Source organism: Macaca fascicularis, chromosome 4 (assembly GCF_037993035.2).
Source record: "Macaca fascicularis isolate 582-1 chromosome 4, T2T-MFA8v1.1".
Taxonomy (NCBI): domain Eukaryota; kingdom Metazoa; phylum Chordata; class Mammalia; order Primates; family Cercopithecidae; genus Macaca; species Macaca fascicularis.
Window position 1 is genome coordinate 62,291,483 of NC_088378.1, and position 12,381 is coordinate 62,303,863.

Below are 12,381 nucleotides of genomic sequence, written 5' to 3' on the forward strand. Positions count from 1 at the left end.
GATTAAGTCTTGTGATGTTGCCCCAAGAGAAAACATCTGATACTCTTTTCTAATCACCATGTCATTCTCCTATCCAAACTGCAGGTTCAGGAATGAAGACTCAGCCCCTGAAAATACTACTATCCCCTGACCCAGGGTAACTTTTCTCTTCATGTTTTACACGGAAAAACAAAGTGTGTTCTATTTAAACAAAATGTGTTCTATTTGGGTTCAAGGCCCACCCTCCTTATATCCAACATTAGACTATTTTCCAGGAACCTCACTCCAACCTCTTAATATCTTCTCTTTCTGAACACATAATTTCTCCCCCACAAATTTTGTTTTTTCTTATAACACAAATGTCCTAATAATATTACCATTTTTTTATTTTTTAATTTTAGTTTGATGGGTGCCTAGTAGGTGTACATACTTATAGGGTACATGGTATGTTTTGATACACACATGCAATGTGTAATAATCACATCATGCCAAATCGAGCACCCAACCTCTCGCGCCTTTATCTTTTGCATTACAAACAATCCAATTACATTATTTTAGTAATTTTAAAATGTACACTAAAATTATTATTGACTGTAGTCACCCTGTTGTGCTATCTTGTTTTGTAGGGGGCTTACTGATAGCATGCTTTTTAAAAAAATGAACTTTATTTTTTAGAGCAGTTTTAAGTTCACGGCAAAATAGAGCAGAAAGTGCAGAGAATTTCCATATGACCTTTGCTCCCACACACACACACACACACACACACACACACACACACACACACACAGAGCGTCCCCACAATTAACACCTCTTGCCTTTATTACAATCAACTAACCTATATTGACATATTATTATTACCCAAGGTCCATAGTTTACATTAGAGTTCACCTTTGTGTTGTACATTCTATGGGTTTTGACAAACATATAAGGACATGCATTCACCATTATAGTACCATATGGAATAGTTTCACTGCCTTAAAAATTTGTACACTCTTCCCATTTTTTCCTCCCTCCCTCCAATCTCTCACAACCATTGACATTTCCCCTGTCTCCATAGTTTAGTCATTTCCAGAATGTCATATGGTTGAAGTCATACAGTACATAGCTTTTTCAGATTGGCTCATTTCACTTAGAAATGTGCATTTAAGGTTTCTCTAGGTCTTTTCATAGCTTGATGGTTTCTTTTTCTTTTCTTTTCTTTTTTTTTTTTTTTTTTTTTTTTTTTTTTTTTTTTGAGACAAGGTCTCGCTCTGTTGCCCAGGAACAAACATGGCTCACTGCAGCCTCTCCTTTCTGGGCTCAAGCAATCCTCCCATCTCAGTCCCCCAAGTAGCTGGGACTACAGACACATGCCACCATGCTTCGCTACTTTTTGTATTTTTTGTAGAGATGGGTTTTCACCATGTTGACCAGGGTGATCTCAAACTCTTGGGAGCAAGTGATCCATCCACCTCAGCCTCCCAAACTGCTGAGATTATAGGCGTGAGCCACCACAACCAGCCGATAGTTTATTTCTTTTTACCCCTGAAAAATACCCCATTGTCTGTACTGCAGTTTATCCATTCACCTACTGAGAGACAATTTGGTTGCTTCCAATTTTGACAATTATGAATAAAGCTTCTATAAACATCTGTATGCAGGTTTTATACGGACACAACTTTTCAACTCATCTGAGTAAATGCCAAGGAACATGATTATGGGATTGTATGGCAAAAATATGTTTAGTTTTTTAAGAAATTGCCAAACTGTTTTCAATAGTGGCTGGGTGTTTAGCTTTTTTGAGAAATTGTCAAACTGTTTTCTACAGTGACTGGGGTTTGGGCCATACTCCTGAAAGATGCCATTCTAAATTTTGTAATATCAAATGTTGAAATCCCAAATTATCAAAATCCCTAATGTCTAAAATTCCCAAAATTCAAATATTGATAGACCAAAATCACAATATAATTCTGGAAAGATAATTTTAAAAAAATTTTGTTTAAAGACATTTACTTACATTTGTAAAGAAGGTTTGTTTGAGAAACATAAAAAAACAACTGAACAGTTTATAGGCATTTGAGATTATGGCATTTGAGATTTTGTCTTTTGGATTATGATTGGCACTGTGAATGGCTCTACCATTATGCATTCCCAGCAGCAATGAATGAGAGTTCTTGCTGCCCCAGCATTTGGTGTTGTTCATGTTTTGCATTTGAGCCATTCTAATATGTATGTAGTGGTATCTCATTTTAATTTGCAATTGGCTAGTGGCATACAATGTTGAAAACTGTTTCATATGCTTCTTTGCCTGGTGTGTGTCTTCTTTGGTAAGTTTTTAGAGTACTTTGGACACCAGTCCTTTATCAAAAGCATTTTGCAAATACTTTCTCCCCATCTGTGGCTTGTCACTTCATTCTCTTGACAGTGCTTTCACAAGAATAAATGTTTTTAATTTAATGAAGTACTGCTTGTCAATTATTTCCTTCATCGATCATGCCTTTGGTGTTGGATCCCAAATATTCAGCCCAAACCCAAGATCATCTAGATTTTCTTCCTCACTATATTCTAGGAGTTTTATACTTTAGCATTTTACATCTCAGTCTATAATCCATTTTGAGCTGATTTTTGTGAAGAGTTTAAGGTCTATGTCTAGATTCATCTTTTTGAGTGCGAACATCCCATTGTTCAACACCATTTGTTGAAAACTTACCTTTTCTCCATTGTATTCCCTTTGCTCCTTTATCAAAAATCAGTTGATAGTATTTATATGGGTCTATACCTATGCTCTGTTCCATTGATCTATTTTTCTGTTCCATTGATCTATTTTTCTATTATTTGGCAAATATCACACTATCTTTATTACTGTAGCTTTATAGTAAGTCTTGAAGTCAGATAGTGACAGTCCTCCAACTTTGTGCTTCTTCAATATTATGTTTGCTATACTGGTTCTTTTGCCTGTCCTTATAAACTTAAGAATCAGTTTGTTGATATTCAGGAAATTATTTTCTGGGATTTTGATTGGGTCTCCCTTGGATCTATGCATCAAGTTGGGATGAAGTGATGTCTTCATAATATTGAGTCTTCCCATCCGTAGACATGGAATCTCTCTCTATTTATTTAGTTTTTTATTTCTTCATCAAAGTTTTATGAATTCCTCATAAAGGTCTTATATATTTCTGTTAGTTTTATGCCTAAGTATTTAGCTTGGGGGTAATATTGTAAATGGGATTTTGTTTTTAATTTCAAATCCCATTTGTTTGTTGCTAGCATATAGGAAAGCAATTAACGTTTGTATATCAACCTAATTTTGCTACCTTGTTAATAATTGCTTATTAGCTCCAGGAGAGTTTTTTGTTGCTGTTGTTGTTTTGGTTTTTTGTTTTGTTTTGTTTTTTGGTCAATTCTTTCAGATTTTCTACATAGATAATCATGTCATCTGCAGACAAAGGCAGTTCTATTTTCTTCTTCCCAATCTGTATACCTTTTACTTCCTTTTCTTGTCTTATTGCATTAGCTAGGACTTTCAATAAATATGATGTTGAAAAGTGTTGGTGAAAGGAGATGTCCTTATCTTGCTCCTTATCTTAGTGGGAAAGCTTCAATGTCTTACCATTAAGTATGACGTTAGCTGAAAGATTTTTGTACATGTTCATTATCAAGTTGAGTAAGCTCCCCTCTATCACTAGTTTGCTGAGAGTTCTGATCATGAATGAGAGCTGGTTTTGCTAGATGCATTTTCTGCATCTATTGATATGATCATGTGATTTTTCTTCTTTAGCCTGGTGCTGTGGTGTAATTAGTCTGCTGCCACAGCCAAGTGTATAAAATCCTCTGGTGAATCTCTTGTGATCATTCAAATCCTAGAGTAATCTCCTGAAGAAGAGAAGAGCCTCTGCTCCACATCCCATGGCTTCCACCCTCCTTTCCCGTGCAGGGGCCCAGCCTCCTCCCCACAGCCTTGGGGGCTCTTGCCCCTCCTGTGCTAATAGTAGGTCTTATACAATCTTTCTAACGATTTTTTTTTGTAACCCACTGAGTATCCCCACCTCCCCCATACCCTCTGACTACTCTTCCCAGCCTCTAGCAATCATCCTTCTACTCTCTATCTCCATGAGTCCAATTGCTTTGATTTTTAGATCACACAAATAAGTGAGAACATGTGAACTTTTTCTTTCTGTGTCTGGTTTGTTTCACTTAGCATAATGACCTCCAGTTCCATCTATGTTGCTGCAAATAAAAGTATCATTCTTTTTTATGGCTGAGTAGTACTCAGTAGTATATATAAATACTGAGTAGTATATATAAATATATACAGTATATATATACTGAGTAGTGTATATATATATACTGAGTAGTATATATAAATACTACATTTTCTTTATCCATTCTTCTGTTGATGGACACTAAGGTTGCTTCCAAATTTTGACTACTGGGAACAGTACTGCAATAAACATTGGAGTGCTGCTATCTCTTTGGCATACTGATTTCCTTTCTTTGGAGTACATACCCAGCAGTGGGATTGCTGGATCATGAGGTAGCTCCATTTTTAGGTTTTTGAGGAACTTTCAAACTGGTTGTACTAATTTACATTTCTACCAACAGTTTATGAAGGTTCCCTTTCTCCACAAACTCACCAGCATTTGTTATTGCCTATTCTTTGGATATAAGCCATTTTAACTGGAGTGAGATGATATCTCAGTGTAGTTTTGATTTGCATTTCTCTGATGATCAATGATGGTGTCATCAATGATGATCATCAATCATCAGTGATGATCTTTTCTTATACCTGTTTTCCATTTGCATATCTTCTTTGGAGAAACATCTAATCAATTCTTTTGCCCATTTTTAAAATCAGATTATTAGATTTTATTCCCTATAGAGTTGTTTGACCTCCCTATACATTCTGTTAATCTCTTGTCAGATATGTAGTTTGCAAATATTTTCTCCATTCTATAGGTTGTCTCTTCAGTTTGTTGATTGTTTCTTTTGCTGTGAAGAAGTTTTTAAACTTGACATGATTCCATTTGTCCATTTTTGCTTTGGGTGTTTGTGCTTATGTGGTATTACTCAATAAATTTTTGCTCAGACAGACGTCCTTGAAAGTTTCCCCAATGTTTTCTGGTAGTAGATTCATAGTTTGAAGACTTAAAGTCTTTAATTCATTTTGATTTGATTTTTGTATATGGTGAGAGATATAAGGGTCTAGTTTCATTGTTCTGCATACGGATATCCAGGTTTCCCAGCATTATTTATTGAAGAGACTGTCTTTCTCCCAATGTATGTTCTTGGCACCTTTGTAAAAAACTGAGTTCACTGTAAGTGTGTAGATTTGTTTCTGGGTTCTCTATTCTGTTCCATTGGTCTATGTGTCTGTTTTTATGCCAGTACCATGCTGTTGGTTACTTTAGCTCTGTAGTACAATTTGAAGTCAGGTAATGTGATTCCTCCAGTTTTGTTCTTTTTGCTCTGGAGAGCTTTGGCTATTCTGGGTCTTTTGTGGTTTCACATAAATCTTAGGACTATTATGTCTCTTCCTGTGAAGAATGTCATTGGGATTTTGATGGAAATTACATTAAATTTGTAGATTGATTTCAGTAGTATGGACATTTTAACAATATTTATTCTTCCAATACATGAAAATGGAATATTTTTCAATTTTTGGGTGTCCTTTTAAATTTTTGTTTTTCTTTTTTTTTTTTTTTCTTTTTGAGATGGAGTCTTGCTCTGTCGCCCAAATTTCTTTTATTACTTTTTTTATAGTTTTCATTATAGACATCTGTCACTTCTTTGGTTAATTTAACCCCTAGGTATTTCATTTTACTTGTGGCTATTGTAAATGGAATTGCTTTCTTGATTTCTTTTTCAGATTGTTCACTGTTGATATATAGAAGTGCTACTGATTTTTTGTATGTTGATTTTGTATCGTGTAACTTTACTAAATTTGTTGATGTGTTCTAATTGTTTTTTGGTTCAATCCTTAGAGTTTTCCAAATATAAGATAATATAATATGTAAACAAGGATAATTTGACTTCTTTTTTTCCAATTTGGATGCACTTTTTTTCTCTTGTTTGATTGCTCTAGCTAGTACTTCCAGTACTGTTAAATAACAGTGGTGAAAATAAGCATCCCTGTCATGCTCCTGATCTTAGAGGAAAGGCTTTTAGTTTTTCCCCATTTGGTATGATAGTAACTGGGGGTTTGTAATACATAGCTTTTATTATGTCGAGGTATGTTCCTTCTAGCCCCAGTTTTTTGAGGGTTTTTATTATGAAGGAATATTGAATTTTATCAAATGCTTTTTTTAGTATCAATTGATATAATCATATGTTTTTTGGTCTTCATTCTGTTGATATGAGGTATCACATTGACTGATTTGTGTATGCCTTGAATCCCAGGGAGAAATCCCACTTGGTCATGATGAATTATCTTTTCAATATATTGTTGAATTCAGGTTGCCGGTATTTTCATGGGGATTTTTGCATCAGTATTCATCAGAGGTCTTGGCTTGTAGTTTTCTTTCTTTGCTGTGACTTTGTTATGTTTGGTATCAGGGTAATATGGGCCTCATAGAATGAGTTTGGTAGTATTCCCTCCTCCTCTATTTTTCAGAATAGTTTTAGTAGGATTGGCATTAGTTCTTCTTTAAATGTTTGGTAAAATTCAGTAGTGAAGCCACTAGGTCCTGGGCTTTTCTTTACTGGGAGAACTTTATTCTGGGTTCTGTCTCATTACCTGTTATTGGTTTGTTAAGGTTTTGTATTTCTTCATGGTTCAATCTTGGTAGGTTGTATGTGTCTAATAATTTGTCCATTTCCCTTAGATTTTCCTATTTCTTGGCATGTGGCTGCTCATAGTAGCCATTAATTATCCTTTGAATTTCTGCAGTATCAGCCCAAATGTCTTTTTTTCCATCATTGACTTTTATTTATTTGGATCTTCCCTCTTTTTTTCTTAGTTAGTCTGGCTAAAGGTTTGTCAATTTTGTTTATCTTTTCAAAACCTCATTTTTTGTTTTGTTAATCTTTTGTATTGTTTTTTACATTTCAGTTTCATTTATTTCTACTATGATTTTTATTATTTCTTTTCTTCTACTAATTTTATCTTTGGTTTGTTTTTGCTTTTCTAATTCTTTAAGACATATTACTAGGTTGCTTATTTGAATTTTTTTAATGTAGGCACTTAATAGCTACAAACTTCCCTCTTAGTACTGCTTTGGCTATATCCCACAGGTTTTGGTATGTTGTGTTCAAATAAACATTGTCATTTGTTTCAAGACTTTTTTCAATTTCCTTCTTAATTTCTTCATTAACTCATTGGTCATTCAGGAACATATTGTTCAATTTCCATGTGTTTGTACAGTTTCCAAAATTCCTCTTGATATTGATTTCTAGTTTTATTCCATTGTGATCAGAGAAGATACTTGATATTTAATTTTGTTGAATGTTTTAAGACTTATTGTGTAACTTAACATATGGTCCATTCTTGAGAATGATTCATGTGCTTAGGAGAAGAATGTATATTCTGTAACTGTTGCATGAAATGTTCTGTATTAAGTCTATTTGGTCTATAGTGCAGATTAAATGTGAGGTCTCTTTGTTGATTTTCTGTCGGGAAGATCTGTTTAATGTTGAAAGTTGACTTTTGAAGTCTCCAGCTATTATTGTACTAGGGCCTGTCTTTCTCTTTTGTTCTCATAATATTTGCTTTGTATATCTGGGTGCCCAATGTTGGGTGCAAATGTATTTGAAATTGTTATATTTGCTTGCTGAAGTGACCCCTTTATCATTATATAGTAATCTTCTTTGTCTCTCCTTGTAGCTTTTGTCTTGAAATCTATTTTGTCTGATACAAGTATAGTTACTCCTGCTCTTCTTTGGTTTCCATTGACATGTGATATCTTTTCCTATCATTTTATTGTCAGTGTATATGTATCTTTAGAGGTAAAGTGAGTTTATTTTAGACAACAGATCAATGGGTCTTGATTTTTCATCCATTCAGCCACTAATTAGGTTTTGATTGGAGAGTTTAGTCCATTTTCACTGAATGTTATTATAAGTAAGCAATTATTCCTCCCATTTGGTTATTTGTTTTCTGGTTGTTTTGTGGTCTTGTCTCCCTTCTTTTTTCCATGTATCTGCCTTTCAGTGAAGGTAATTTCCTCTGGTTATATGGTTTTATTTGTTGCTTTCTATTTTTGGTGTATCCTTTGTATTTTGAGGGATGGTTATGTTACCATGAGGCTTGCAAATACTGTCTTGTAACTCATTATTTTAACCTCATAACAATTTAACACTTTTTGCATAAACAAACAAACAAGTAAAAACAAAAACAAAAACTTTAAACCTTAAATTTGTCCCCCTACTTTTTAAGGTTTTGTTGTTTCTATTTACATCTTATTGTACTGTCTATATCTTAAAAAGTTTCTGTAGTTATTATTTGTGTATTGGTTTGTTATTTATTCCTTTTACTTAAGATAGGTTTAGATTACATACTAAAGTTATAATGTTATAATATTCCATGGGTTTCTGCGTACTTACTATTACCAGTGAGTTTTGTACCTTCAGATGATTTCTTTTTGTTCATTAATGTCCTTTTCTTTCTGATTGAAGTACTCCCTTTAGCATTCCTTGTAGGACAGGTCTGGTGTTGATGAAATCACTCAGCTTTTGTTCATCTGGGAAAGTCTTTATTTCTCCTTCATGTTTAAAGTATATTTGATGAAGAAATAGGGTAAATGTTTTTTTTTTCTTTCAGCACCTTAAATATGTCATGCCACTCTCTCCTGGCCTGTAAGGTTTCCACTTAAAGGTGTGCCCACCGGACATATTAGAGCTAAATAGTATGTTGTTTGTTTCTTTTTTATTGCTGCTTTTAGGATCCTTTCTTTACCTTTGACATTTGGAAGTTTGATTGTTAAATGACTTGAGGTAGTCTTCTTTAGATTACATTTGCTTAGTGTTCTATAATAATCTTATACTTGAATATTGCTATCTTTCTCTATGTTTGGGAAGTTCTCTGTTATTATCCTTTTGAATAATCTTTCTACCCTTATCTCATTCTCCACTTCCTCTTTAAGGCCAATAACTCTTAGATTTGCCCGTTTGAGGGCTATTTGCTAGATCCTGTGAGTGTGCTTCTTTGTTTCATTGCTTTTTATTCTTTATTATTTTGTCTCCACTGACTGTATTTTCAAATAGCCTGTCTTCAAGCTCATTAATTCATTCTTCTTCTTCATCTCTGTTATTAAAAGACTGTGATGTATTCTTCAGTATGTCAGTTGCATTTTTCATCTCTATAATTTCTGTTTTATTATTTTTAATTATTTTAATCTCTGTTAAATGCATCTGATAGAATTCTGAATTTCTTCTCTGCATTACATTGAATTTGCTTCAGTTTCTCCAACATAGCTATTTTACATTATTTGTCTGTATGTCACATATTTCTGTTTCTCCAGGAATAGTCCCTGGTGGCTTATTTAGTTCATTTAGTGGGGTCATGTTTTCTTGGATTGTCTTGATACTTGTAGATGTTCATATGTGTTTGAGCATTGAAGTATAAGGTATGTATTATAGTCTTTTCAGCCTGGGTTGGTTTGTATTTGTACCTGTCCGTCTTGGGAAGGCTTTCCAGATATTCAAAATAACTTGGGTGTTCTAATCTAAGGTGTATCTGCTTTAAGGAGCGCCTCAACCCCAGTAATGCTGTGATTCTTGCACATTCACTGAGGTACCATTTTGATGGTCTTTGACAAGATCTAGAAAACTTATCTGAATTACCAGGTAGAGACCCTTGTTTTTTTCTCTTACTTTCTCCCAAACAAACGGAGTCTCTCTCCCTGTTCTGAGCCACGTGGAGCTGGGGGTGGTGTGACACAAGAACCCTTGAGACCACCACTACCTGGACTCTGCTGGGTCAGACCTCAGGCCAACACAGCACTGGGTGTTACTCAAGTCCTGCTGTAGGTTCTAGAGTCAAAAACCTTAGAACTCTATGTGGTAGCCAGGTTCTAGAGTCAAAAACCTTAGAACTCTATGTGGTATTCTACATTACTGTGGCTGAGGTGGTACTCAAACCACAAAATGCAGTCCTTCCCACTTTTCCTTTCTTTCCAAAGGCAGAGGAGCTTCACCCTGTGGCCAGAGCTGCTATTGGCCCATGGGGAGTACTGCCAGACTACCATTGCTGTTCCTTTAAGCCACGAAGGCTCTTCAGTCAGCTTGGCATGAATGTACCCTGCCTGGGACTCACCCTTCAGAGCAATGGGCTACCCTCTGGCCCAAGGCAGGCCAAGAAATGCTATGCAAGAGCCAAGTCCTAGAACCCCATGAACCTACTTAGTACTCTACCCCACTGGGGCCAAACTGGTATCTAAGGTGCAAGACAAAGTGCCCTTTGCTTCCCCCTCCCCCCCGCCACTTTTCTTAAGTGGAAGGAGTCCTACCCCATAGTCACTATGGTTGGGAACCTGCTGAGTCTCACTTGAAGCCATGAAGTTCTCAGTCTCACTTAAGGCCCTCAACATAGTACCTGAGTATTGCTGCTGGTTATTCAGGACCCAGGGGCTCTTCATTAGCAAGTGATAAATTTTTCCAGGACTGGGTTCTTCCCGTCAAGGTAGCAGGTTCTCTTCTGGCCCAGGGCGTGTCTAGAGATGTTATCCAGGAGCTAGGGCCTTGAAAGAGGGCCTTACGACGATGACTGGGGCCATATCCTGCTGTGGCTGAGATTCAAGATGCAACACAAAGTCCCCCCCACTCTTTCTTCTCCTCTTGTAGAGTGGAGGAAAGGGATTTCTTTGGAGCTGTGAGCTGTGCAGCCTGGGGCTAGGAAAGGAGTGATGCCAGCTCTTCCTTAGCCATCACAATGCTCCTATAGTCCACTGTCTATTGGCCAAGTTCAGCACTAGGACTTGCCTGAAAGTTGCAGTCCTTGTGGCCTAGATAGTCTTTCAAGTTTATTTAAGGCCCCAGAGCCCTTTAGCCCACAGTGGTGAGGCTTGCAGGAACTCAAGTTTAGACCACTGGGATTAGTGATGCCCCTCTGGCTAGGGCTGGGTTAAATGCTCCCCACAGTTTGGTCCAGTTCTGTTTTCTGCTATAATAGGACAGCACTGAGTTCAATATGTCACAAATGTTGCAATCTCCCTCTGCCTAGCACACAGAAACACTGTCCATGCACTGCCCACCCACTGCTGGGGAATGGAGGAGGGATGGTGTTGGTGATTCAAGACTGTTTTTCCTACCCCTTCAGTGCCTCTTTCTCTTTCAGTGATATGAAGTTAAAACCAGGTGCTGGCTGGGCACAGTGGCTCATGCCTGTAATCCCAGCACTTTGGGAGGCCGAGGCAGACAGATCATGAGGTCAGGAGATCGAGACCATCCTGGCCAACATGGTGAAACCCCTTCTCTACTAAAAATACAAAAAATTAGCCGGGTATGGTGGCAGGCGCCTGTGGTCCCAGCTACTCAGGAGGCTGAGGCAGGAGAATGGCATGAACCTGAGCAGAGATTGTACCACTGCATTCCAGCCTGGGCAACAGAGAAAAAAAAAAAAAAAACAGATGCTGTGAGTGCTCACCTGATTTTTGGTTCTTATGAGGTGCTTTTTGTGTAGATAGTTGTTAAATTGGTGTCCTTATCTGGGTGGCAATTAGTGGAGTCCTTTATTCTGCCATCTTGCTTCACCAGAAATCCAATATTATTATCTTATTTGGTCTAGCTTATCAGTAGCCCTTCCCTTGTAGAGGTCTCCATGGGGCTTTGCTAAGCTCAAATACAGATTCACATATTAGACACTGCCCCCTTTAAACTCTGATCTGCCCTTAAAATATTTGGATATACATAAGACTGACATTTTGTAAATAGTATATGAGCAACGTGACAACAAATTAAATGTTTCCTTTAAAAAAAACTAAATACTCTAGAATATGAATAAATGAAAGCAGTCTTTCAAATGGTCATTTTGTAAGATTATCTGTTTCTGAAAAAACTTGCTGGTTTAAGAACTAATCTTGAAATTGCTTTAAAAAAATTCATAAACGTGTTTTTTGAAAATAAATTTCATTCACATACACTAAAGCTGAATGTCTTTCTTTAAACCACAAACAAAATAATATGAATACAATGAATGCATAAACTTGGCTTTAATATTTCAAAAAAAATCAATTCTACTTCAAGAAATAAAGACTTAAACACTTGCAGCTATATTAAAGGATATGTTAATATAAAAGGAAGCACAGTTCCAGATGAGATTTTCTAGACATATGCTGGATGATATGGTTTGGCTGTGTCCCCACCCAAATCTCATCTTAAATTGTAGTTTCCATAATCCCCACATGTCATGGGAGGGGCCCAGTGGGAGTTCATTGAATCATAGGGGCAGTTACCTCCATGCTGTTCTCATGGTAGTGAGTTCTCACGAGA